This window comes from Triturus cristatus, chromosome 6, assembly GCF_964204655.1.
Source record: "Triturus cristatus chromosome 6, aTriCri1.1, whole genome shotgun sequence".
NCBI lineage: Eukaryota > Metazoa > Chordata > Amphibia > Caudata > Salamandridae > Triturus > Triturus cristatus.
This window is the reverse complement of record NC_140589.1, coordinates 165497763-165524602: the sequence shown is the minus strand read 5'-3', so window position 1 is coordinate 165524602 and position 26840 is coordinate 165497763.

Here is a 26840-nt window from a genome sequence, read left to right as displayed (position 1 = left end):
AGGGAGACAGAGCCGGGGAGGGAGACAGAGAGGGAGGGAGGAAGAGAGGGAGGGAGACAGAGACAGAGGGAGACAGAGAGGGAGGGAGACAGAGAGGGAGGGAGACAGAGAGGGAGGGAGGAAGAGAGGGAGGGAGACAGAGACAGAGGGAGACAGAGGGAGGGAGACAGAGACAGAGGGAGAGGGAGACAGAGGGGGGGAGGGAGACAGAGGGGGGAGGGAGACAGAGGGGGGAGGGAGACAGAGGGGGGGAGGGAGACAGAGGGGGGGAGGGAGACAGAGCCGGGGAGGGAGACAGAGCCGGGGAGGGAGACAGAGCCGGGGAGGGAGACAGAGGGGGGGAGGGAGACAGAGGGGGGAGGGAGACGGAGGGGGGGAGGGAGACAGAGGGGGGGAGGGAGACAGAGGGGGAGGGAGACAGAGGGGGGGGAGGGAGACAGAGGGGGGGAGGGAGACAGAGGGGGGGAGGGAGACAGAGGGGGGGAGGGAGACAGAGGGGGGGAGGGAGACAGAGGGGGGGAGGGAGACAGAGGGGGGGAGGGAGACAGAGGGGGGGAGGGAGACAGAGGGGGGGAGGGAGACAGAGGGGGAGGGAGGAAGAGACAGAGGGAGACAGAGGGGGAGGGAGACAGAGGGGGGGAGGGAGACAGAGCCGGGGAGGGAGACAGAGCCGGGGAGGGAGACAGAGGGGGGGAGGGAGACAGAGGGGGGGAGGGAGACAGAGGGGGGGAGGGAGACAGAGGGGGGGAGGGAGACAGAGGGGGGGAGGGAGACAGAGGGGGGAGGGAGACAGAGGGGGGGAGGGAGACAGAGGGGGGAGGGAGACAGAGGGGGGGAGGGAGACAGAGGGGGGGAGGGAGACAGAGGGGGGGAGGGAGACAGAGGGGGGGAGGGAGACAGAGGGGGGGAGGGAGACAGAGCCAGGGAGGGAGACAGAGCCAGGGAGGGAGACAGAGCCAGGGAGGGAGACAGAGCCAGGGAGGGAGACAGAGCCAGGGAGGGAGACAGAGCCAGGGAGGGAGACAGAGCCAGGGAGGGAGGGAGAGAGGGAGGGAGACAGAGCCAGGGAGGGAGACAGAGAGGGAGACAGGGAGGGAGACAGAGACAGGGAGGGAGACAGAGACAGGGAGGGAGACAGAGACAGGGAGGGAGACAGAGACAGGGAGGGAGACAGAGACAGGGAGGGAGACAGAGACAGGGAGGGAGACAGAGACAGGGAGGGAGACAGAGACAGGGAGGGAGACAGAGACAGGGAGGGAGACAGGGAGGGAGACAGGGAGGGAGACAGGGAGGGAGACAGGGAGGGAGACAGGGAGGGAGACAGGGAGGGAGACAGAGACAGGGAGGGAGACAGAGACAGGGAGGGAGACAGAGACAGGGAGGGAGACAGAGACAGGGAGGGAGACAGGGAGGGAGACAGAGACAGGGAGGGAGACAGAGACAGGGAGGGAGACAGAGACAGGGAGGGAGACAGAGACAGGGAGGGAGACAGAGACAGGGAGGGAGACAGAGACAGGGAGGGAGACAGAGACAGGGAGGGAGACAGAGACAGGGAGGGAGACAGAGACAGGGAGGGAGACAGAGACAGGGAGGGAGACAGAGACAGGGAGGGAGACAGAGACAGGGAGGGAGACAGAGACAGGGAGGGAGACAGAGACAGGGAGGGAGACAGAGACAGGGAGGGAGACAGAGACAGGGAGGGAGACAGAGACAGGGAGGGAGACAGAGAGGGAGACAGAGACAGGGAGGGAGACAGAGACAGGGAGGGAGACAGGGAGGGAGACAGAGACAGGGAGGGAGACAGAGACAGGGAGGGAGACAGAGACAGGGAGGGAGACAGAGACAGGGAGGGAGACAGAGACAGGGAGGGAGACAGAGACAGGGAGGGAGACAGAGACAGGGAGGGAGACAGGGAGGGAGACAGAGACAGGGAGGGAGACAGAGACAGGGAGGGAGACAGAGACAGGGAGGGAGACAGAGACAGGGAGGGAGACAGAGACAGGGAGGGAGACAGAGACAGGGAGGGAGACAAGGAGGGAGACAGGGAGGGAGACAGAGACAGGGAGGGAGACAGAGACAGGGAGGGAGACAGGGAGGGAGACAGAGACAGGGAGGGAGACAGAGACAGGGAGGGAGACAGAGACAGGGAGGGAGACAGAGACAGGGAGGGAGACAGAGACAGGGAGGGAGACAGAGACAGGGAGGGAGACAGAGACAGGGAGGGAGACAGAGACAGGGAGGGAGACAGAGACAGGAAGGGAGACAGAGACAGGGAGGGAGACAGAGACAGGGAGGGAGACAGGGAGGGAGACAGAGACAGGGAGGGAGACAGAGACAGAGGGAGGGAGGCAGACAGAGGGAGGGAGGCAGAGGGAGGGAGACAGACAGAGGGAGGGATACATACAGAGCGAGGGATACATACAGAGGGAGGGATACATACAGAGCGAGGGATACATACAGAGCGAGGGATACATAGAGAGCGAGGGATACAGACAGAGGGAGGGAAACAGAGGGGGATGGACAGAGGGAGGAGGGCGACAGACAGAGGGAGGGAGACAGAGGTAGACGGAGGGAGGTAGAGGGAAACAGAGAGAGAGAGAGACAGAGAGAGGGAGACAGAGAGAGGGAGACAGAGAGAGGGAGACAGAGAGAGGGAGACAGAGAGAGGGAGACAGAGAGAGGGAGACAGAGAGAGGGAGACAGAGAGAGGGAGACAGAGAGAGGGAGACAGAGAGAGAGAGGGAGGGAGACAGAGAGAGAGAGAGAGGGAGACAGAGAGAGAGAGGGAGGGAGACAGAGAGAGAGAGGGAGGGAGACAGAGAGAGAGAGGGAGGGAGACAGAGAGAGAGAGGGAGGGAGACAGAGAGAGAGAGGGAGGGAGACAGAGAGAGAGAGGGAGACAGAGAGAGGGAGGGAGACAGAGACAGGGAGGGAGACAGAGACAGGGAGGGAGACAGAGACAGGGAGGGAGACAGAGACAGGGAGGGAGACAGAGACAGGGAGGGAGACAGAGACAGGGAGGGAGACAGAGACAGGGAGGGAGACAGAGACAGGGAGGGAGACAGAGACAGGGAGGGAGACAGAGACAGGGAGGGAGACAGAGACAGGGAGGGAGACAGAGACAGGGAGGGAGACAGAGAGAGGGAGACAGAGAGAGGGAGACAGAGAGAGGGAGACAGAGAGAGGGAGACAGAGAGAGGGAGACAGAGAGAGGGAGACAGAGAGAGGGAGACAGAGAGGGGGAGACAGAGAGGGGGAGACAGAGAGGGGGAGACAGAGAGGGGGTGACAGCATGAGACAGAGGGAGGAAGGTGAGAGACAGAGGGAGGAAGGTGACAGAGGGTGGGAGACAGCGTTAGGGAGAAGGGTGACAGAGGGAAGGAGACAGAGGGGGAGAGAGAGAGGGAGGGAGACAGAGACAGAGGCAGACAGAGGGAGGGAGACAGAGGGAGGGAGACAGAGAGGGAGGGAGACAGAGAGAGAGAGCGAGCGAGGGAGAGGGAGACAGAGAGAGGGAGACAAGCAGAGTGAGTGAGACAGAGGGAGGGAGAAAGGGAGAGAGAGAGAGAGTGATCGGGAGAGGGAGGGAGACGGAGAGAAGGAGGGAGAGATAGAGAGAAGGAGGGAGAGATAGAGAGAGGGAGGGAGAGAGAGAGAGAGAGAGAGAGCGAGAGAGAGAGAGATAAATAGAGAGAGAGATGTGTGTATGCCGGGTCTGGTGGCTCAGTGGACTAAGGCATCCGCTGAAGGGGCCTGTGTTCAACCTCATGGGCATAGTTTTTTTTTTGCTCTAGCCCCGCCTCCTCACCCTACTGCCCCGGCCCCCACCAGTGCGGCCCTCGGCCATAAACCACACTGTAAATTTGGCCCCCCGAGGGAAAGTTTGTGAGTACCCATGCTCTAACTCAACTGGTCATCCATCCTTTCAACCCATCCAACCTCTTTTTGACTCAAATATCCATCCAAGCTTTCACTCACCCCTCCAGCCATCCTTTCGCTCATCCATCCACCCTTTCACCCCATCCATTCTCCTTTATACTCCTATCCATCCACCCTTTCACTCATCCCACCATCCACTTTTTCACTCAACTATAAACCCAATCTATCCATCCTTCCACCCATCCGTTCATCAACCCTTCCAGCCACCCATCCACTCAGCCATTCATTCATCTACTCTTTCTCTAGGCCATCCATCCTTTCACTCATCCATCCACTTTGACCCTATCCATCCTTCCACTCATCCATCCATTCTTTCACTCATCCATCCTGACCCATCCTTTCACTCATTTATTTATTTATTTAATAGTTTTATAAAGCGCGTAGTAACTCAGAGAGCATCCCAGCGCTAAACCTGAATCTCCAAAGGTTTCTGCCGTCTGACGGGATTATATTTGTGGGAAAAGAAGAGTCTTTAGAGTTTTTCTGAACTGGAGGTAGTTCAGTTCTGTCCTGAGTCTCCGTGGTAGGCGGTTCCAGTGTTTGGCCGTGTGGACCGAAAAACGACGGCCACCGGTCCTGGCCTTTTTGACTCTGGGAACCGAGATCAGATTTTCTCCACTAGAACGGAGATCTCTCTCCGCTTTGTAGGGAATTAGGAGTTCTTTCAGAAGGGGAGGGTCATTATTGTTGAGGGTTTTATGGGCCAGGCAGAGGGCCTTGAAGACCACCCTTTCTCTGACTGGGAGCCAGTGGAGAGACTTGAGCGCTGGCCTAGCAGAGGATCTTGCCGGTGTGTCCGTAAGTAGGCGGGCGGCGGCGTTTTGGACTTTCTGCAGGGTGTTAAGGGTGGTTTCAGGGGCTCCCAAGTAGATGGCGTTACAGTAGTCCAATCTTGCCAGAATTAGACCCTGGATGAGGAGCCTCCTTGCGGTTTCGGGGAGCAAGGGAAAGATCTTCCTGCAGGCTCTGAGTAGGCCAAAGCATGTCCCTGCCGTCCTTTTTGCCTGAGTTTTAAAGCTCATGTCCTTCTCGATCCATACACCTAGGCTTTTGACCTCGTCCTTGGGTGCGGGAGGATTACCTAGGCAGCTAGGCCAAAGGTGAGGTGGCAGGGAGGGCCCCTTGTGGCCCATCAACAGTATCTATGTCTTGGACCCGTTCAATTTCAATGATGAAAGATTCATCCATCGGTGGACTTCGGAGAGGCAGCCGTGAAGGTCTGAGGGGGCTTGGTGGGGGTGTGAAAGGGTTACGACCAACTGAGTGTCGTCGGCGTAGTTGATAACTGATACGCCGAATGAACTGACCCTCTTCTCCAGTGGGGCCATGTAAACGTTGAATAACGTAGGGCTCAAAGAAGAGCCCTGCGGTACTCCACATCGGAGGGGGATGAAGGGTGAGTGGCTATCATTTTCCCGTACCTGGAAGGAACGTCCTGATAGAAAGGATTTTATCCACTTCAAAGCCATACCTTTCAGTCTAACTTCTCCCAGTCGGTGGATTAGGGTGGGGTGGTCTACAGTGTCGAAGGCCGCACTGAGGTCCAGGAGGATCACTGCCACTGATCCTCCCGTGTCCAGAATGCTTCTGGCCTTCTCCACTGCTGCCAGGAGGGCGATGTCCGTGCCCTGACCTGGGCGAAACCCTGTCTGGGAGGTCCCTAATAGGTTATTGCTCTCTAGGTAGAGTGATAATTGCTTGTTGACCAGCTTCTCTGCGATTTTGCTGTTTCCTGGGAGAAGGGAGATGGGTCTGTAGTTAGAGAGGTCCTGTGAGTCTAGGGAGGGTTTTTTTAAAAGGCCTTTAACTGCTGCTGCTTTCCAGCTAAGAGGGACTATGCCCTCCGAGAGGGAGGAGTTGATTAGGGCCGTGAGGGGGGGGATGATGGTACTTGATACCTTTTTCAGGAAGCGGAGGGGTGCAGGGTCGAGGGGGGAACCACTTTTAATTGAAGCCAAGGTTGCCCCTACCTCTTCCGTTGTTACAGGGCCAAAGACGTCCAGGGAGGGTTGAGGGCTAGCCGATGGCAGGGGGGGATTTGAGATGGTGATAGTAAGATCCTGGTCCAAATGGGCCGGTTCGGGGGAGGGTATAGCAAGGAGAATTTTTGGAATCTTCTCGTCAAAGAAGGTGGCCAAGTTGTTGCATTTGGCTTCAGCTTCTTTGGGGTCGAGAGATTTAAGTGGGGGATCGGGGGCGTGAATGAGTTCTTTAAGAACAGAGTAAGTTTCTTGAGCCGAGCTGGCCGCGTTTCTGATTCTGTTCTCGTAAAAGCAGATTTTTGTGCTACGGAGCTCTTTTTTGTAAGATTTTATAGAGGTACGGAACATTTCTTTTTTTCCTTCTGTTTTTTCCTTCCTCCAAAGGCGTTCATTCTTTTTACAAGCCTTGCGCAGGAGGTTGAGTTCCGGGGTGTACCAGGGTGAGGGATTCACTCTCTTGATGTGTTTCAGAGAGTGAGTTTTTGGCAGAATGGCGTCGAGCGATTGGGTGATCCAAGTGTTGAATTCTTTGTCCCCTGCTACGGTGTTAAGAGAGGGGTCAGGGACGTTTTCCCTGAGTTTAGCTGCCCAATCGTCTGGTTCCAGTTTCTGCCATCGCCTGGTGTACGTTCTGATTTTGGGGGGTTGAGGGGGCGGAGTGGTAATATCCCATACGAGGGGGACCAGGAAGTGGTCCGTCCATGGGAGGGGGATATGGTCAAGGGTTTTCAGGTCGGGGATATTGGAAAGGATGGGATCAAGAAGTTGCCCTCTTTCATGAGTGGCCTGAGGATTTTTAAGGTCAAGGCCCATTGAGGCAAAGTCTTGGAGTAGTTCACTGGCCTGTTTGTCAGCCAGGTCCAAGAAGTGTACATTAAGATCTCCCAATAGTATGTAATTGGTGGTTGACGTACATTTGATGGAAGTCTGATCCATGATTTTATTAGGAAAGTCTGCTAAGTTGCCAGGCGGGCGGTATACCAGTGTTCCTGACAGTGAAGTAACTGGAGAGATTTGTATCGTATAGTGGCAGCTTTCGTATCCCTTGATGTTACCATCAGATGTTCTGCAGGTGAAGCCGTCCTTAAGGATTATGGCTAGTCCACCTCCCCTGCCCTCAGGTCTATTCAATGAGCACATGAAGTACCCGGGGGGGAGTGCTAGGACGGTGTCGGGGCCACTGCTCGGAGTGAGCCAGGTTTCCGTAAGAAACAAGATATCTAGGGCGTGGTTTGTGATTAGGAGGTTGACTTCGTGCGAATGTTTCACGAGCGATCTGCAGTTAAGTAGGCCTAGGAGCAAGCCCTTGGGTGCCGGGGGTTGTTCGGCGGGATAGCAGAGGTTGCAACCGGAGTATTGCATATCACCCTTCAGGATATGCGAACAGGAGGGATGTTTGTTGATGTTTAAGGCTAATAATTCCTCACGGGTGTAAGTCCGGTCTGGAAGGGGCAGAGTGACTGGGCCTAAGGCCGGCTGGGCCCGGACGGGCCCAGACGGGCTTGCCTTCGGCGCGCTGACGGCGCGCCCGCTGCGCCCGTCCGCTGCGCGTCCGGTGATTGCACATCCTTATAGGTGGGAAAGGGGGCGGGTGGGCGTGGCCTAAGGTAGGCGTGGCCTCGATTCCTCGCCATCAATGGCGGCAAAAAGTTAGTTTTTGCTTCGTTCGGTGCAGCGAAGGGGTCGCTGTTTAGGCGTTTCTCGAGCCCGCTGCGGAGGTGCCTGACGGGTGAGTGCGCTTTAAAATACAATTTTATAAATGGTGACACAAGAAAAAACAATTTTTAAAATCGGTGGTCTCCCGGCTTCCGCCTCAGGAGATTGCAAGGGTTCTGATTGATTTACGCTGTCGGCAGCGTTTTATACTGTGACGGGTGGGCGTGGCCTAAGGTAGGCGTGGCCTCGATTCCTCGCCGTCAATGGCGGCAAAAAGTTAGTTTTTGCTTCGTTCGGTGCAGCGAAGGGGTCGCTGTTTAGGCGTTTCTCGAGCCCGCTGCGGAGGTGCCTGACGGGTGAGTGCGCTTTAAAATACAATTTTATAAATGGTGACACAAGAAAAAACAATTTTTTTAAAATCGGTGGTCTCCCGGCTTCCGCCTCAGGAGATTGCAAGGGTTCTGATTGATTTACGCTGTCGGCAGCGTTTTATACTGTGACGGGTGGGCGTGGCCTAAGGTAGGCGTGGCCTCGATTCCTCGCCGTCAATGGCGGCAAAAAGTTAGTTTTTGCTTCGTTCGGTGCAGCGAAGGGGTCGCTGTTTAGGCGTTTCTCGAGCCCGCTGCGGAGGTGCCTGACGGGTGAGTGCGCTTTAAAATACAATTTTATAAATGGTGACACAAGAAAAAACAATTTTCTATCCACCCACCCTTTCACTCACTCACTCACCCACCCTCCCTTTCACGTCAATTATCAGCCTTTGTCTGCAGACAGAAGAGGCCTATCAAGAACTCCACAGTTGATACAGCGGTGTTTTCAACATACCTCAGCGCAGGCACAAAGTGAGAGAAGAGGCCCAGTACAAGGACCGAAATGGGGGTGGGCCCGAGACCTGCATGAAAGCCCCATGGGGAAACTAATGAGCTTTAATGTAAGCTCTGGATGACGTAGGATATGAGAGGCCAAGGGGAGTGGATCGGGACTGTCAGAGAGGGGAGGGGGTGGAGTGGGGTTAGCAGGTACAAGCAACAGGTGAGACATAAGGTGTACAGGAAAGGCGAAGTGCAGAGGGGGCGTGTGCACGAGCTGCATGAGAAGGAAAAGACCCCGGAGGCGAGGGTGATGAGGGATCTTGGGGCCGTATGAGGCCCAAGGGTGGAGCACAGAATAAAAGGCCAGGGTCACACGGTTCAAGTCAGAGCAAGGGCCAGGAGGCAGATAAGTCAGTCTCTTACATGCCAATGCTATGAGTGTTCTGGAGCTGAGGAAGCTTGATGTTCCTCTTGTGCTTGAAGAAAATGAAAGGACCAGGGGAGGGGTTGGAAAGCACCCAAGAACCTCGGAGCAAATGCAAAAAGACTCTTTCCTGACAGTGCTGTGGATGTACTCCATCATGTTGTTCTGCTCTGGAGAAATGAAAGTGCAGGTCTCAGCTTTTGCATTGACCCTTTCACTGCCAATAAACTGCACAGAGCTACTTAATAACTGGCTGTGACCAAAAGGGTTAAACAGCTGTGTAAAGGAAAAACCATAAGACTGTCTTACTTGTCCTTCAGACAAAATAGAAATCAAAACCTTTTGCCCTTGTAAGAAATCTAGATGTCTTGGACATCAGGAGATACAAATTCCCCAGCCCTCGTACCTGTGTTTTTTAAGGAAGCAAACTTGGCTTCAAACCTTCTGCTTCTTCATGGGTCAGCAATCCAACTTGATGGATCTCCTCTTTGATGGAGCAAGTCAGTTCGGGGATAAGGCAAATTCTTTGTTAGAACACTTCAATGTGAGCAAGACCGCAGCCCGATCCTTGGGTCTCTAACAATCTCGGTGGACCAGGGATTCTAGGCAGTATCAGTACCTTTGAGGATTCTCTAGGGGATCTTAATTTCACCAGCGTCGGTCATTTCACTCCCAGTCCCAAATTCTGCTGATCAAGCACAAGAAATTAAGCTAGTAAGGGCCATGGATCCCTCTAGCAAGCCTCCTTCTCCTCCTCCACACCAGCAGGTCTAGTTTGCTTCTCCAAACACATGCAGAGCCTGTGAGGAAGCCGGTGTCTTCCTTTCTACCACCATAGAAGGCCATTAATTCAGACCAGGTTTCCTTCCAATCAGAGAAAGGCAGTACACCCTACCCTTCTTTATGGCTCCACTCCACTTCACACTGCCATTTGCCCTTCCTCTAGACAATCTCAAGGATGCTACTCCAGTTCTTTCCTTGTTCCCAAGAAGGGCGGTGGTCTTTGTTCGATCCTAGCACTCAGGGACTTGAATTTCTTCCTCAGGAGGGAGAGGGTCATGATAATGACCATAGCTCAGGGGTTTCTTGCTTTGGAAGCTGGGAATGTGGAGGGCTCTACGCATATCCAATTTATGGTTCTCCCCTTTGGTTTGACATTTTCACCTCACGTCTTTACTAAGGTGAGGGAGGTGGTGGAGACCCATCTCAGAAGGCCGGACATTCCAATCTTCCCGTACTTGAACGACGGGCTAATTAAAGCTGGGTAGCCAGAGTTAGTGACACCTGCCGTCAACAGTCTTATAACTGTTCTACCTGTGCATTCAACCAATGAGCCCTTTCAGTATCTCTTGCTCCTTGGGTCAGCTCTGGATACTACCCCTCTCCATGCCTTCCTCCTTCCTAAAGGAATTGTTGATGTCCAGGAAATGGTCCCATCTTTTCCTGAGGGTGTATGAGGTCCAGTACTAAAGGTCTTACGCCTGTTAAGCCTTCTGGATTCCTGAAGTCTCATGGTCACACATGCACTTTGGCAAATGAGGGCTCTGCAGTGGTGCCTCTGCAGGCAGTGGATTAAGCACAGAGCAGACCTGTCTGTCCCCGTCACAATCTTCCCAAGCACTACAACGGATGTGGTGTGGTGGGGGAATGAGGCCAACCTGAATCATGGAATGGGCTTCAGCTCCTACAACCGTGGCCAGGGTGGCGAAAGAAGCCTCCACTCTAGGGTGTGGGGCCTACCTGGGGATCTGAGATCAATCAATCAATCAAGGCATTTATATAGCGCACTACTCACCCGGAGGGTCTCAAGGCGCTAGGGGGGGGGGGCGGGTCCGCTACTGCTCTAACAGCCAGGTCTTGAGCTGCTTCCTGAAGGCAAGATGGTCCTGGGTCAGGCGGAGGTGGGTCGGGAGGGAGTTCCAAGTCTTGGCGGCCAGGTAGGAGAAGGACCTTCCTCCTGTGGTGGCTCTTCGGATGCGGGGGACGGCGGCGAGGGCGTGGCCGGTCGATCGAAGCTGGCGAGTGGGAGCGTAGAAGTTGAGGCGGCTGTTGAGGTATCCTGGGCCTTGGTTGTGTAGGGCTGTGTGTGCGTGGGTGAGGAGACGGAAGGTGATTCTCTTGTTGACCGGAAGCCAGTGCAAATCTCTCAGGTGTCCGGAGATGTGGCTGCGACGGGGGATGTCCAGGATGAGTCGTGCTGAAGCGTTCTGAATACGCTGGAGTCTCTTCTGGAGTTTGGCGGTGGTTCCGGCGTAGAGAGAGTTGCCGTAGTCCAGACGGCTGGTGACGAGGGCCTGGGTGACCGTCTTCCTGGTCTCGGTGGGGATCCACCGGAAGATCTTACGTAGCATGCGCAGGATGTTGAAGCACGACGAGGAGACGGCGGGGGGCCACCAGGAGTCGTCCCAGGCGGAGGGTGAAGATCCCAGGATGAGGACTTCCGTCTTGTCCGAGTTCAGTTTCAGGCGGCTGTTCATCATCCACTTGGCTACGTCTGTCATCCCTTCGTGTAGGTTGGCTCTGGCGGTGGCGGGGTCGTTGGTGAGGGAGAGGATCAGCTGGGTGTCGTCGGCGTAGGAGATGATGTTGAGGTTGTGTTGGCGTGCGATGGCTGCGAGGGGGCTCATGTAGACGTTGAAGAGGGTTGGGCTGAGCGAGGAGCCTTGAGGAACGCCGCAGATGACTTCGGTGGCCTCTGATCTGAACGGGGGGAGGCGAACTCCTTGTGTCCTTCCGGCGAGGAACGAGATGATCCATTCCAGTGCCTTCTGCTGGATTCCGACGTTGCTGAGGCGCTGCACTAGGGTACGGTGGCAGACAGTGTCGAAGGCCGCGGAGAGGTCTAGGAGGATGAGGGCCGCTGTTTCTCCGTTGTCGAGCAGGGCTCGGATGTCATCGGTGGCTGCGATGAGGGCGGTCTCGGTGCTGTGGTTGGCCCGGAAGCCAGACTGCGAGAGGTCGAGGGATCCGTTCGTCTCGAGGAAGGCGGCCAGCTGCTTGTTGACGGTCTTCTCGATGACTTTTGCAGGGAACGGGAGCAGCGAGATGGGGCGGTAGTTCTTGAGGTCGGTGGGGTCGGCTGATGGCTTCTTTAGTAGAGCGCTTAGTTCGGCGTGCTTCCAGCTCTCCGGGAAGGTAGCGGTGTCGAAGGAGGTGTTGATGATGTCCCGCAGGTGGGGTGCGATGACAGCGTCGGCCTTGTTGAAGACGTGGTGAGGGCAGGGGTCGGTCGGGGATCCGGAGTGGATGGAGTTCATCGTGTGGACGGTGTCTTCGGTGCTGATCGGGGTCCAGGCGCGGAGGATGGTGGTGGGGGGCGGTGGTTCAGTCATGGCGTGCGTCGGATGAGTGCTGCAGCTGTTGTGTATGTCCGCGGTCTTGTTGTGGAAGTAGGAGGCGAGGGAGTTGCAGAGGTCTTGTGAAGGGGTGATGTCGTTGTTTCCGGCGTTGGGGTTGGAGAGCTCTTTAACGATGTTGAAGAGTTCCTTGCTATTGTGGGCGTTGTTGTCCAGTCGTTCCTTGAATGCAGTTTTCTTGGTGGCGTGGATCAGTTGGTGGTGTTTTCGGGTGGCGAGCTTGAGGGCAGTCATGTTGTTCGGTGTTGGGTCTCTGCGCCAGGCTTTCTCGAGGACTCTGCAGTTCTTCTTGGAGCTCTTGAGTTCGTCGGTGAACCATGGGGCTTTCTTGCTGCTGGGTCTGCTAGGCGGGGTCTTCAGAGGGGCGAGGTCGTCTGCGCAGTTGCTGATCCACTTCGCGAGGTTGGTGGCCGCCTGGCTTGGGTTCGTTGCGCTGGTGGGAGGGTTCATGCTCAGGGAAGTCGCGAGCTGGTCGGCTGTGATCTTGTTCCAGCTTCTGCGTGCAGCCTGTTGCTGGTGGTGGTGGATCGTGGCCCTTCTGAAGCTGAAGTGGACGCAGCTGTGGTCCGTCCAGTGGAGTCCGGTGGAGTGGCTGAAGGTGATGTCCTTGCTGGATGAGAACACGGGGTCGCGTGTGTGTCCGGCGTAGTGGGTGGGGGTGGTCACCAGCTGCTTGAGACCGAGGTTGGCAAGGTTGTCCAGCAGGGTGGTGGTGTTGCGGTCGTTGTTGTTCTCCAGGTGGAAGTTGAGGTCCCCGAGGAGGATGTAGTCAGCGGAGAGGAGGGCGTGCGGGCTGATGAAGTCGGCGATGTCTTCGCTGAATTGTGTGCGTGGTCCCGGGGGTCTGTAGATGAAGGTGCCTCTGAGGGTGGTCTTGGGGTTGATGTGAATCTGGAAGTGCAGGTGTTCGGCGGGTGCGAGGGTGTCGTCGGTGTTGGTTGTGATGCGGATGGTGTTCCTGTGGATGATGGCGATGCCTCCTCCTGTCTGGTTGACGCGGTCCCTCTGGATGATCTTGTAGCCGTCCGGGATGGCGATGGCGATGTCGGGCGCTGAGGAGGTGTTCATCCAGGTTTCCGTGAGGAAGGCGACGTCTGGGGCTGTGGTGTCGAGCAGGTTCCAGAGCTCGACGGCGTGTCTGTGGATGGAGCGGGTGTTGAGCAGGATGCACTTGAGTTGGTTGCTGCTGGTGCTCGGCTTGGTCGGTGCTGGTGTAGTGCAGGTCCGGATGCAGGTGAACTTGCAGGAGTGGCAGCAGAAGGGTCCGTGGGTGCGTCTCGGGGTGGCTCGATAGCAGCCCGGGATTCGACCGGCGTTGAGTGCGTGGAGTTCGGTGGCGTCGTAGGTCCGGCGGGTGAGCTGGTGTCGGCGGGAGCCAGGGGTCCTGGCACTGGGCGCGGTCCAGGCGCAGACGGGCTTACCTTTGGCGCGCCTGGGGCGCGCCCGCTGCGCGTCAACGCTGCGCGTTTGCCACTCTGCCATATGAGGAGCGTGGGGGGGCGGAGCGAGGGAGGAGCAGCTGGGAGGCAGGAGCAGGGCGGCGAATGGGAAGGGACAGAGAGGGAAGGGGGGCGGGGCCGCAGGGGGGCAGCGGCGGGGAGCGGGCGGGAAACGCGACCGGGGCTGGAGGGGGAACAACGATAATCAGAGGGCACAACAAGCGGACAGCAGAAAAGGTACAAAAAGGTACAAAACAAAGTTACTTACAGCAGGGGGCAATGCAGGGAGAAAAACGATGGAAAATACAATACAATACAACGGGGAGCAACGCTGACACAAGCGACGTAGATTACAGCAGCGCAGCAGAGGAACTACCGCTCCAGCAGACCAGGAGCACAGCTGCGGGCAGCGGCGGCACTCGGCAGGGTTGGAACCTGGGCTCACTCGCAGGGAGTGTGCGCGGTGCGTGGGGTGACCGGCCCAGAGGGTCAGAGATCACAGGCCTTTTGTCTCCAGAGGGGCAAGTGCTTCACGCCAGCCTGCTGGAACTGAGGGTGATTTGGCTGGTGCTCAAGGCCTTCCTACTCTCCATCCAAAATTTTTGTTAGCCCCCCCTCCCGAAATCTGGCTCTAGTTGCGCCTCTGGCTGGAGATACCGGGGGTCAGTGGTGTTAGGTACTTAGAAGCAGAGCGCCTCTCACATTTACACCTGTAGCTCGTGGCTGCACATGCTCTCTGTGCCTGCAGCCTGGGTGTCCCTTTAGAAATGGGAGAGGCATGGTAGGGCGGACGGTGCGCCCCAGAACTCAGGGAGGGCATGAGGTGCTTAGAAGCAGATTAACACCTAAGTGCCATTCCATTTCTGGTACTTTGCAGCAGTTTTAAGATCCTCTTAAAATTTCTCGTGCCTCAAATGGGTGTAATTCCTGATATTTATATTTTTCCCTGTCGTCATTGCTTGATTTTGATCGCAAAAAAGTGTCACTCAGTCATTGAAATGCCACTCATAATTGCACTGAAATTATGACAATGTCGCCCATATCAACCTGAAACCTTGGCAGCTATGGCTGTGCCGCACTTCATTAGAGTTTCCCGCTGGATAATGTCTCTTGCTCTGCGCGAGTGCATTACGTCACCACGTGGCACACTGTTCACCATTCGTATTTGTGTTACTTTCATTTAGAGGTTGCAGCTAAGACGACGCCACGTAAGTCTACAAGAGTCTGTCAACGTTATGGGACAATATAGTTTTCTCCAATTTCTAATTAAACATATTTTACTTGAGCGAAAACAGAATCTGAAGTGTGCGTTTCTCTCAGAGTAAATAAGAAGTTGTTCATTCAGGTGAGCCCATTTTGCCCAATTTTAAGACATTGTCAGCGGCTTCGTAAGAAATGTAGAGCTCTAACCGGTCTTTTCGGGATCCTAATGATTTTCCCAGAAATCCTGTAAAGAACTGGAAGCACGAGTGAAAAGCATGGCAAATTCAATAACTTTCAAGTCGAGTGAAAGAATATTAATAACTAGTTTTCTGTAAATAACGAACATATTTAAATACAACATTCACTACGCGAAAATAAAGAAAATTAAGAGAATCTACAGAGAATATTTAATTATTCAAATAAATACTAAATCCTATGTATTTGGGTATGTTAGAAAAGGTAGAATTCTTGTTTAAGTTGTTAGAATAGTTTTTTTTCTTCATTTTTAATGAGTTTATTTAGTTTTCTGTTAACAACAATGCTGCGTCCATTAAAAACAGAGAAAGTATTTGAAGTACAATACATCCAGGCTCCATATACAAACTCATCTATAAGGTGCAAATGCAGTCAGGAAGAGGAGGGGCTAGGGATGGGGCAGAGAGGGGGAAATGAGGTAACATCTGGTCACGTTGGGTCAATGCCCGAAGTGGTAATCCATCTGGAAAATAGATGGATGTGGAATCAGTATGTAAATTAAAGCATAGACGAATCAGCCAGTGGCATCGTCCGAGGTATCCGAATCCACCGCCAGCAAGCAAGTACGAAGGGGTGCCCAAACGCCCTTCGGCCTGGGTGTGGGTGGCCATAGTGAAGCATATAGTTCGCTAGTGGTATCTCAGCATATCATAGCCTTCAGCCAGTCCTCTATGGTGGGTATTCTGCTGCTGCCTCATGATAGAGCGATGCGTCGCTCGGCTAACAGTAGCACCATGGCAGTAAATCGGCGTATCCATGGATTAATGGCTTAACATACCCCAGGAGTGCCAGGATGGAGAAGTGTGGCTCAATGGTTAGAGTGGCAGACCCTGATGCAGAGGTCTGGCCCGGACCAGGGTTCAATTCCCGCCTCGGCGGATCTTGGGCTCAATTTCCCCAGACCCGATAATTCTCGCCTCGGTGCCTATTCTAATCATGGGTCCCACTCTGCAACTCTGGGCAATAGCTTGCTTAATCTCCACAACGGCCCCAAAAGCGCTAGGATGCCTGGCTTCACCTTGGGGGTGCACAGGAGTGGGCACTTCACAGGGAAAGGCCAGGAAGGGTTCCACAGCGGTATGTGTACAGCGCCTGAGAGACCCTTTCGGGGGTGTGCGGTGCCCTATATAAATGCACTACATTTATGGGTTCAGGGTCTACAGTGTGTACTGTCATGATAGAGATCATGACACATGTGGCCTGCCAGTGCGTCTGTGTAATGGTGCAGTACCAGGTTAAGTGAACAAGGTCAGGTGGTCAGCAGCACACTTGGGGCAGCGGTGGGAATCTGAGGGATCTAATTTTGTGAAAGCCTGAGGGATGGATTATGCTCGATGCAGAAACTTGTAGTAGAGAAGTCTGTGCCGGCTATAAGTGGATGCCAATTTGATTTGTGTGCAGCAGGATTGCCACGCCCTATCTGGGATTGGGTAGCCCAGGTTGCCTCCCCATGTGTCCCGGGATGTAACGATCCGCACTGGCTTTAGTTCCAAACAGGAATGGTAGGGACGCGAGATGAGCCTGGAGCCCTCAACAGTAGATATCATTAAAGAAAGCGGGGCGAAATCTGTTGGTTCCTCGGGGTATGTAAGTAATATTTCACTGAGTGGGCAGACTGTTCAAGTTTATTTTATTTAGCACAGTTACTTAAAACCATTGCTACAAAATATCTCATTACATGTCGTCAATTTTTAAAATAAAACCGATTTGCTAAAACAAAAAACAGTAAAAAAAAACCAAAAAAACAATGCAAACTAATTGATCTTTTCAATATATTTGTAAAATCAGTTATTTAACTGAGTGGGCTGTGTAGGCAGAGGCATACAAATTGGTCCATGGTAGAGGTGACTCCATCTGCCTCAAACGCAGTGTGGAGATCTATTTTGCCATTAGTGAAGAGGTCACCTTTAGTGTGTAATTAGTGAGTGCAGAGATCTATTTTGCCGTTAGTGAAGAGGTCACCTTTAGTGTGTAATTGGTGAGTCGAAAGTGTACACTGTATGAGTGTTTCTTGCGTCATAGGGAGCCATGGATTGCTCTTTAAAGGGATGGCTGGAGAGTGCAGAAGGTCTGCGCCCAGGTATCTAAGGAGTTTGAACCATGCCAAGCAAGTTGTAGGGAGGGTGTGTATGTCAAGAGGTTCGCACGGCAGGCTTTTAGGAAGGATAGCGGAAGTTGTTCCGCCTGATCTTGTTCAGGTTTCAGGGAGGTGAGTCTAGAATCTGGGTGGTACCAGTAGTAAAAAAAAAGTGGCACTGTGTAACCAAATAGTATATGCGGAGATCCAGCATTCCAAAACCACCCTTAGCATACGGGAGAGTCCGTGTCTCCCATTTAATTCTGGGGCAGCAGCTCGCCCATAAAGAGCGTGTCAGGTGGCCGCGTATCGTGGCGAAAAATGAATTGTTTAATGCAACTGGAAGGTTTAGGAACAGGCAAAGAAGTGTGGAAGCACCACCATTTTAATGATGGCAATGCGTCCAGCAATAGCTAATGGTAGCCATATCTACCTGTCAATCTGGGGGGGTGAGTTTGTTGACTGCAGGCCAATAGTTTTGACGTACAATTTCAACTCTTTGTCCAAGAAGGATAACAACGAGGTACTTAGGGTATCGTCACACCAGTGAAGTGGGTACTCCAAGGCACCGTTTGTGGAAATAGTTTGGACTTATTCCAGTTTATCGAAAGACCAGCAAAGGCCCCGTATCTTATGATTTCCCTAATAATGGGGGGAAGGTGTGCAGAAGGGTCTCATACAAATAGAAGTACATCATCAGTGTATACAGATGACATAAGCAGACTCCTACGGAAGCGTAGGGCCCTGTGCATATGTTCCCCTAGTAAGTGTCGGAATAAGGGATTCAGGGCTATAATGAAAAGAAAAAGGGACATCTCTGGCGAGTGCCTCTAGAGATAGAAAATGCGTCAGTGAGTTGATAGTTTAACCGCAGGCTGGCCATGGGACAGGGGTATAAGAGCATGGTGATGTCACGGAATGCCCAGCTTAGTAAGGGTCGCCTTTAAGAATGGCCACTCCAGGGAGTCAAACACCTTTTCGGCATCCAGGAGAGAGACCTCAGCTGGGGGGGCCAGGGAGACTGGGTCCAGGACTGTAAATATGGTACATAGTTTAATGGTGGTGGAGCAATGTGGCACAAATCCTGTCTGCAGTAGAGAGATTATTTGTTCCATGGGGAGTGCCAAGCTCATTGCAACGACCTTGGTAAGTATTATATAGTCATAATTAGGGGACAGGGGCCTGTATGAGATGCCGAGGTGGGCGGGATTGCTAGGTTTAAGCAGGAGAGTAATGAAGGCCACTCGTAGGGTGGGGGTAAAATGCTGTCTTCAAGTGCCTCGGCATAGACCTCAGAAAGGCGAGGAACTAGCACATATTTAGAAGCCTTATAGAAGTGGCCTGTGAGACCATGTAGGCCTGGAGCCCTGGATCCTGCGATGGGATCAATGGCCTGCGAGATCTCCTCCCATGTAATGGGGCTGCCAAACATTGCTGCTGTTGTTGGCCAGACCATGGCTCTCTCAGACAGGTAAGTGTCAATCTAATCAGCATTGCCCACGGACCACGTGTTGTACAGTGTTTGGTAGTAAGCTAGGAGTGTCTGGGTGATACCAGACTCATCCGTGGCAGGCGTGCCGTCATCAGTGAGGAGGCTAGTAATGTACTTTGATAGTCCGGTCGTAATATCCGTGCTAGGGTGCGACCTGGGTGCTCACCCACCTCATAATGGCGAGCTTTGCCATATTAAACAAGATAGGTTAACTCTGGCTTTGTCAGGTCTCGGAATTCCTGCAGCAGAGTCGCGTGCTTGTGTAATTGTGTAGTCTGGGAGCCAGCGATGGTGACAGAGTAAATGGTCTGCAATTCCCTCTCTACTTGGGCGATATCATCACAGATGCTCTTCAGGACCTCAGAGTGTTTGGATATACAGACCCCTCTGATACAGGCCTTAAAGGGATCCCATAAGTGCCATGTTTGGGAACCAAGCCTGAGTTCAGGCCAAAGTACTCTTTACTTGCTTCCAGAAGCTTGGATTTAAAGACGGCATCATGAAGCGCATTCTCTGGGAAACGCCATTTTCTGGACAATTCCAGGGTATGGAAGGGTCAACGTGAGCTTAACAGGAGCGTGGTTGGACACTGCATGGAGCATGTGTGTCACTTCTGACAGCTAGAGAGTGCTTCACAAAATAAACCCATAATTTATGCGGGTCCAGGCGTCATGGGAGTAGAATGTGTACCCGTTAGCCTGTGGAAACAGCCTTCATCGCCGCTACCGACATCAGGGCCATGATGGACAACGGAGAAACTGCGGCCCTCATCCTCCTGGACCTCTCTGCCGCCTTCGACACGGTCTACCACCACACCCTCCGCACATGCCTCCACAACGCAGGGATCCGCGACAAAGCACTGGACTGGACCACCTCCTTCCTCACCGGCAGAACCCAGAGTGTCAGCTTCCCCCCATTCCGCTCTAAAGACACCAAGATCATCTGCGGCGTACCCCAAGGATCGTCTCTCAGCCCGACACTCTTCAACATCTACATGGCACCGCTCGCCAACTGCACCAGATCGCACGACCACATCACCGTCTCATACGCCGATGACACTCAGCTGATCCTCTCCCTCACCAAGGCCCCCACCACCGCCAAATCCAACCTCCATGAAGGAATGAAGGCCATCGCCGAATGAATGACGATCAGCCGCCTGAAACTGAACTCGGACAAGACGGAGGTCCTCATCATCGGATCCACCCCCTACACCTGGGGCGACTCATGTTGGCCGGCCGCACTGGGAGCTGCACCGATGCCCACTAACCACGCACGCAAGCTGGAAGTCATCCTGGACTCCGCATTGTCAATGACCCAGCAAGTGAACGCTGTCTCCTCCTCCTGCTTCAACACCCTCTGCATGATCTACAGATGGATCCCCACCGGTACCACAAGGACAGTCACCCAGGCCCTCATCAGCAGCAGACTGGACTACGGCAACGCTCTCTACGCTGGAACATCAGCCAAACTCCAGAAACGACTACAATGCATACAGAACGCCTCTGCACGCCTCATCCTCGACAACCCCTGCCACATCACAGCCCACCTGAAAGACTTACAATGGCTCCCCGTCAACAAGAGGATCACCTTCAAGCTCCTCACCCACGCTCACAAAGCTCTCTACAACACCGTACCTCAACGAACGACTCACCTTCTACAAACCCGAACCGCCAGCTGCGCTCCGCTGACCTCGCCCTCGCCCCCTGCATCTGTTGAGCGACTGCCGGCGGCAGATCGTTCTCTCACCTCACCGCAAAAACCTGGAACACCCTCCCCATCCACCTACAACAGACCCAGGACCTGCTGGCCTTCAGGACACTCAAGACCTGGCTGTTCGAGCAGTAGCAGCACCCCCGCCACCCCCCAGCGCCTTGAGACCCTCACGGGTGAGTTGTGCGCTCTATAAATGTACTGATTGATTGATTGTGGGTTGCGATTGCGCCATGCATCTGAAAGGTGGTGTTGAGTAGGTCCTGGAGAGCTTGCAGCGACTGAGGTTTCGCACTAGCGGAAGGGCCAGTAGAGTCGAAAGAGGGGCAACGTTAAAATCCCCTTTCAGCATAACTTTGTAGGTGACCTATTAGGGCAGAGAGATTGTTATAGAACTCAGGAGTGTCAGTGTTGGGGGCATAAACATTTACTACTAGCACTGCCGTGCCAGCCAGGAACCATCACATACCTGCCGTCGCAGTCTGCGATGTGGTCACGGTATGTGAATGGAAGGGTTTTATGTATGAGGATACAGACTCCAAACGAGTATGAGCTGTAATAGCATAAGTATTGGTTATCCCCCAAGTGTTTGAGTACCGGCAGTTACCTCGGGGGCTAGGTGTTAGAACACTAACTTTACGGGACGGCTGGTAAGATAGGATAACACCCACTTCCCTTTCCTAGGACCATGGAGGCCGTGGATGTTCCAGGTGATGCATGCTAAGTCTAGACTTAAGGGAGTCATATGGAGGTTGTCAGCATGGGTTGCAATGAAGTTTCAGCATGTGTGTGTGAAGACTGCAGAGCATGGGGATGTAACAGAGGTGCAACAAAATAACAAAAAACAACAACCCTTTTCCCCTCCCACACCAGTAATATCCTTAACTGGCGACTCCCTATCAAACAGTAAACAAATCAAGAAAGCAAGCATTCAGGTGTACAACTCTGGAGGGATGATAATGCTCTGGGTAAAGCAGTGCCCTTAACAAAGGTTCAAAGACCGTTTGTGTCGGAGGAACTGTGTGGGGGGTTGAGCCCCCCCACACGCCACGGGGACCACCACCTCCCCAGGGCTTTGTACTGGTAGGTAGGGGGGCAGCGCAGCCCCCCTCCTGGAGCCCCTGATGGCCCTGGGGACCGCCACCCCCCAGGGCCTGCTCCTGCAGTGTCCCGGGATGCCCACCTCCGGGACACTGCTGTTTGCTATGGCAGGACAGGAGCCTCTTTAAAAAGGGGCGTGGCCTTGGACCACCCCTCTGCAAAGCAGCTCTGTGCCGCTTACTGGAGGTACCTGGTGGGCTAGTTGGCCCCCAGGGACCCTTAGGATTTAAGGGGACTTAATCCCTCAACTTACAACATGCTAGGGGGCACGTTTGCACAGTGGTGCAGGGTGGGGGCGGGGCCCGATATAAGAAATTAGAAATCCTGCTGTGTGGGACTCGCTGGTGGTAATAAAAGTTGGCCCCCAAGGTTAACGTTGGGAGCTAACTACTCCTGTTACCTCCAGTAAATCACACACAGTGGGATTGCTAAGAGGTGTTTCAGAGGCCACGCTCACCTTTCTCCACCACTCTGGAAACGCGACTGGTATGTTATAGTTAGAAATTAGCATTTATAAAACCTTTGAAATTCACTGAAAAAACCATAGGTTTCAGGCACGTTCTAGTTAGAAATTAGCATTTAAAAAACCTTAGAAATTCACTGAAAAAACCAAAGGTTTCAGGGACATTATAGTTAGTGTGTAGACCTAGGAATCAGTGAGTGTGTATGTTGTAACTGGTATTGGTGTGTCGATGGTTTTGAAAATGGTAGTCTGTATTTTACAGTGGGTGTATCAAAGGTTATATTAGAGTGTGAGGAGGTACGTCAGATTATCATGTGGATGATGTCATCAGTGATGTCACTGACCAGGTCATGAATGATGTAATATGTGACGTCATCAGCAGTGCATTGTGGGGGCGCGAGTTATAGTTAACTGAACTAACTATAACGGCTGAATTTCTCTGGTTTTGTATGAGTGAAATGTCCAACTAACTATAACGTGCCTGAAACCTATGGTTTTTTCAGTGAATATATATGTACATATACACACACAACTCGTGATGTGTGGCACAAAGTATGAAACAAATTGCAGCAGTTGATGGCGCAGAAACAAAATGTTTTATTATAAGCTCTGAGCACGCTTCTTCAAAAAGTTCAAAGAAGAAAAAGAAAATTATCGCAGCCGACGCATTTCAGCTAGATGCCTTCCACTGGGTCTATGTTACCATTACAGTGAAAATTATCTATTTATGTAGTCCTACAACAATGTAATTGATCCATGAAACACTAGAGCATTTTGGTACATAAAATGCATCCCGTTTCGGCCTCCATTTTTTCTTATTTTTAACAAACAAAATCCCTCAACAATGCATTCCATTAATTTCACTATGTGTGCAACATTAGTTTCCTCTTAGTATTCATACCAAGTGTAGGAAGGTAGGATCCTTCTAGCATGGTTACCTGTTGTCAGTGTATTTTTGACTAGTCTGACTGGGATCCTGTTAATCAGGACCCCAGTCACTGTGTTGTACTTCCACAATTGGCTACTGATGTCCCCTTGTAAGTCCCTAGAATATGGTAACTAATGTACCCAGAGCATAGGTACACCAGGGGCCTTATTACACTTTTTTTTTGGGGGGGGGGGGGGGAATTTCTTTATTAGGTGTTCCTCCATGTCAGCAGACAACATACAATAATCAGCATCAATCACTTCCATCCCAGCCGAGGTGGATCACGGTTTTGTAACAGAACAAGTCAGGAATTAGACCACAGGTCTCGTCCGCAGAGGAGTCCTCCCTTTCAATGTTACTTTTCATTTTTATGAACATTATCAAACTTAACAGCAACTTAACTCCCCCCACCCGACCCCCCCCTGAACCCCTTCCAGTCCCAACCCTCTCCCAACCCTCCCCCCCCTCCCCCGCCGGGTCTGGGTAACTCGAGGTCTGTGCTTCGTGTCGTCTATACTGGGTCCCCTTGTGTCTGCCCCCTGGAACCTGGGGCGGTCCGCCCTGTAGAAGGCGTCGGCCCCGAACTTGCTTGTGTGGATTGTGCGGTGTGTCCCGCTATTTCTTGGATCATTACTCCCCATGCCAGTAGCACTTCCGGTAGTTTGTGATTTCTCCTGGTGTTACGCATATGCACTTCTTACGCTAGTGCCCACTCCCTCAAATCTGTTCTCCACCTTGCCACTAGTGGGCCCTGTTGGGTTAGCCAATGGATTGCGATACGCCTTTTAGCTATAACGAGGCCCAGAACCAGGAACCGCCTACTCGTCTTGCGCCTAGGATCTCTCGGAATCAAGTCTAATAGGCAAGCGTGCGGGTCCAGGTCAATTACCCACCCCGTTATCCTAGTCAGGTCCTCTAGGACCATCCGCCAGTAGTCCTGGATCGTTGGGCATGACCACACCATGTGCGGGAAATCCGCCGGAGTACTATGACATCTGGGGCAGTGTGGGTCTCTGGAATTATCAATGGCCTGAAGCCGTTTGGGTGAGAGATAGGTCATATGTATTATATTACATTGAATCTGTTTAAAGCGATTTCATACCGATACCTTCCGGACCCCTTTGTGTATCTTTTCTCAGTCACAAAGCGTAGTCTCCCACGGACACACCCGCTGCCAAGTATCTTCTATTTTTAGGGGGCTATTCTTCTTATCTTCTCGCAACACCCTATAGAGGTGAGTAAAAACTTTCACCCCCCCAGCCATAGCAAGCATCGTGACCAGGGTTTGAGTGTGCTCTGGGGCTTCTGGGAACAAGGGCCACAGGTGCCGCGCCACTGCCGCTATCTTCGCATACTGCAGAAACTGCCCCGCTCCCAGCTCAAAATTACTCACCGCCTCTTGATAAGTAATGAATTTATTATCCAGGTAAAGGTCAGATAGCATCAGGCAGCCCCCATCTTTCCATTTATCCATGGAGATCACCTGGTCTATGTGAGCAAAGGGTGGCATGAGCCAAAAGTCTGCCTCCGGGGCAAACGGTCTACCCCGAATTAGGCGGCGTACCACCCGGTTCTACAGTGCCGCTACGAGTCTCACCAATGGAGGACTCTGATCCCGCTGACCCCCCGCCCGCCAGAGAAGCGCTCCTAGCTGTTGATCCCCATAAGTACCCTCTAGTAGTGATCTCTCCCATGAGTGGTCCGTGTCCAGCCATGCTATGGCATGTGGCAATTGTGCTGCAAAGTACTAAAGTTCTAAATCCGGGACCTCTAGACCCCCTTTTCCCCACATACGCTTCATGATCTCAAGACTAACCCGGCATCTCTTCCCATTCCACAATAAGAGGACCAGGAGTGCATACAGTTCCTTGAATACTCTGTACAGGAGCTCAAAATGGGTCCTTCAATGGTTTGGGGATCATTACTATCAATGTTTCCCTCATGGAGTTTGGGAGCTGTCCACACTCGCAGGCCTCCTCCGTGATTTCCAACAATTTAGGGATCAGGACCCCCCCCCCATATTCCTTATACAATTCCGCCGCCATGCCATCCATCCCGGGGGACTTAGCCGTTTAAAGATGGGCGATCGCCGCCCATATCTCCCCCCCTCTAAAGGGGGCTCCTAAAGCCTCTTGACTCACTGGGTCCACACAGGGCAGTTCCACTCCCGTCAAAAAAGCCTCCACCACCTCGGGGGCCACAGGGACGTCGGGCTCAGAGTATATTCTACATAAGTGAGTCCAGAATGTTTTATTGATCTCGTGTTGCGTATTGACCACCCAGCCAAGGTCATTTTTAGTGCCAAAATCGGGAGGGGTTGCGTCTCCGCGCTAAGCAGGCGCGCTAATTTTTATTTATTTAGTGTATGGTTTGTAATGTGCTAGAATCGACTCTATACAGAGTATCTCTGCGCACAGAAGATAGAGAAGAGAGAGAAAGAAAGAAACCAGCAGCAACAGTTAGCATACAGTACAGTTCAGTTAAAATAAAAATGTTTTGAGTTTTTTTCTAAAATTAAGAAGTTCTGGACATTGCCTGAGCTCAAGAGGGAGTTTATTCCACAGAGTTGGTCCGACAACCGAAAAAGCTTTACCACCCTGTCTGACCTTCTTTGTGGTTGGAATTTTCAGCAAAAGTTGGCTGCTTGACCTGAGGGAACGTGTGGGATTGCATGGGATGAATTTATCTTTCCAGTGGGAAGGTCCACATCCATGTAAGCTCTTATGAATTAGACAACAGATTTTAAAATTGATTCTCTTACGGACTGAAAGCCAATGCAATTTATCCAAAAGGGGTTTTGATGGCGTTCTTGGAGGGGCATTCAGCACAAGCCTCGCTGCAGTATTTTGTATTACCTGGAGTTTTGCAAGGACACTCTCATTAGCTGATAACAAGAGTCCATTGCAATAATCCAGGCGGCTCAACACTAGTGCCTGTACCAAGGTTTTTCTGATGGAGTCCGGTAGGATTGGAAAAACTTTTCGTAGGAGTCCAATAACATGGAAACATTGGCCAACCACCCAGTTGCCATGTTGTTTGAACGTGAGCTCTCGATCAAGACGAACTCCTAGGTTTTTTACTACCTGTTTAGGTACTGGCACTTGGCCAAGCTCACATGGCCACCAGTCCGGTGTCCACAACGTTCTTACCTCCCCAAAAAGCACAACTTCGGTTTTATTTACATTGCATTGGAGATAATTCGATGTAATCCAATTTGCCACAGCCTTCATGCCTTCGGAAAAAGCCATCCTCACTTAATATGTGAGCTTTTTAAAAGGGAATAGAAGCTGGGTATCATCCGCGTAGGAGACGGGGATGAACCCAAAGTCTCTCAGAATTCTGGCCAGGGGTGCCACATAGATGTTAAAAAGAGTCTGGCTCAAACAGGAGCCCTGCGGCACCCCCTTCGTAATGCAGGTCTCAATTGACCGAAATAGGCCCATGTTGACAGCTTGGGTACGGTTAGATAAAAAACTCTTTAACCAGGCTAGTGCAGTGCCCTCAATACCAAACTTAGTCAAGCGTTCGATTAAGATTTTATGGGATATCGTATCGAACGCTGCCGATAAATCTAATAGTACCAGGATAACAACCGGTCAGCCTTATCCCCTTCTATATACCAGCAACGCCTACTCATATTTTTATTGAATTTGCCCAGTGAGTCCCATAGGTCCCTAATCTTCCGTCACGTGTCTTCCCATTGAGCCAACCCCTCCTTATTCGTGGGAAGCTCCTTCTCCAGAGCCGCCAAGTGCTCCTCATGTCGGCGTAGGTCTCGTTCTAGCACTTTTTTAACCCCCACCTCAGAAGACATGGAGACCCCCCGTATCACCACTTGCATTGCGTCCCATTCGATCGCCCTGGTACCAGCAGAGCCACAGTTCGTCCCAAAATAGGTTTCCAGCCCGTTCGATATGGCGTCCTTATTGGTCGGGTCCCCAAAAGCTTCAGTGTTGAGCCTCCATAGCGTTATCTTGGACCTCTGTCCAAGATAAGCGCGTCC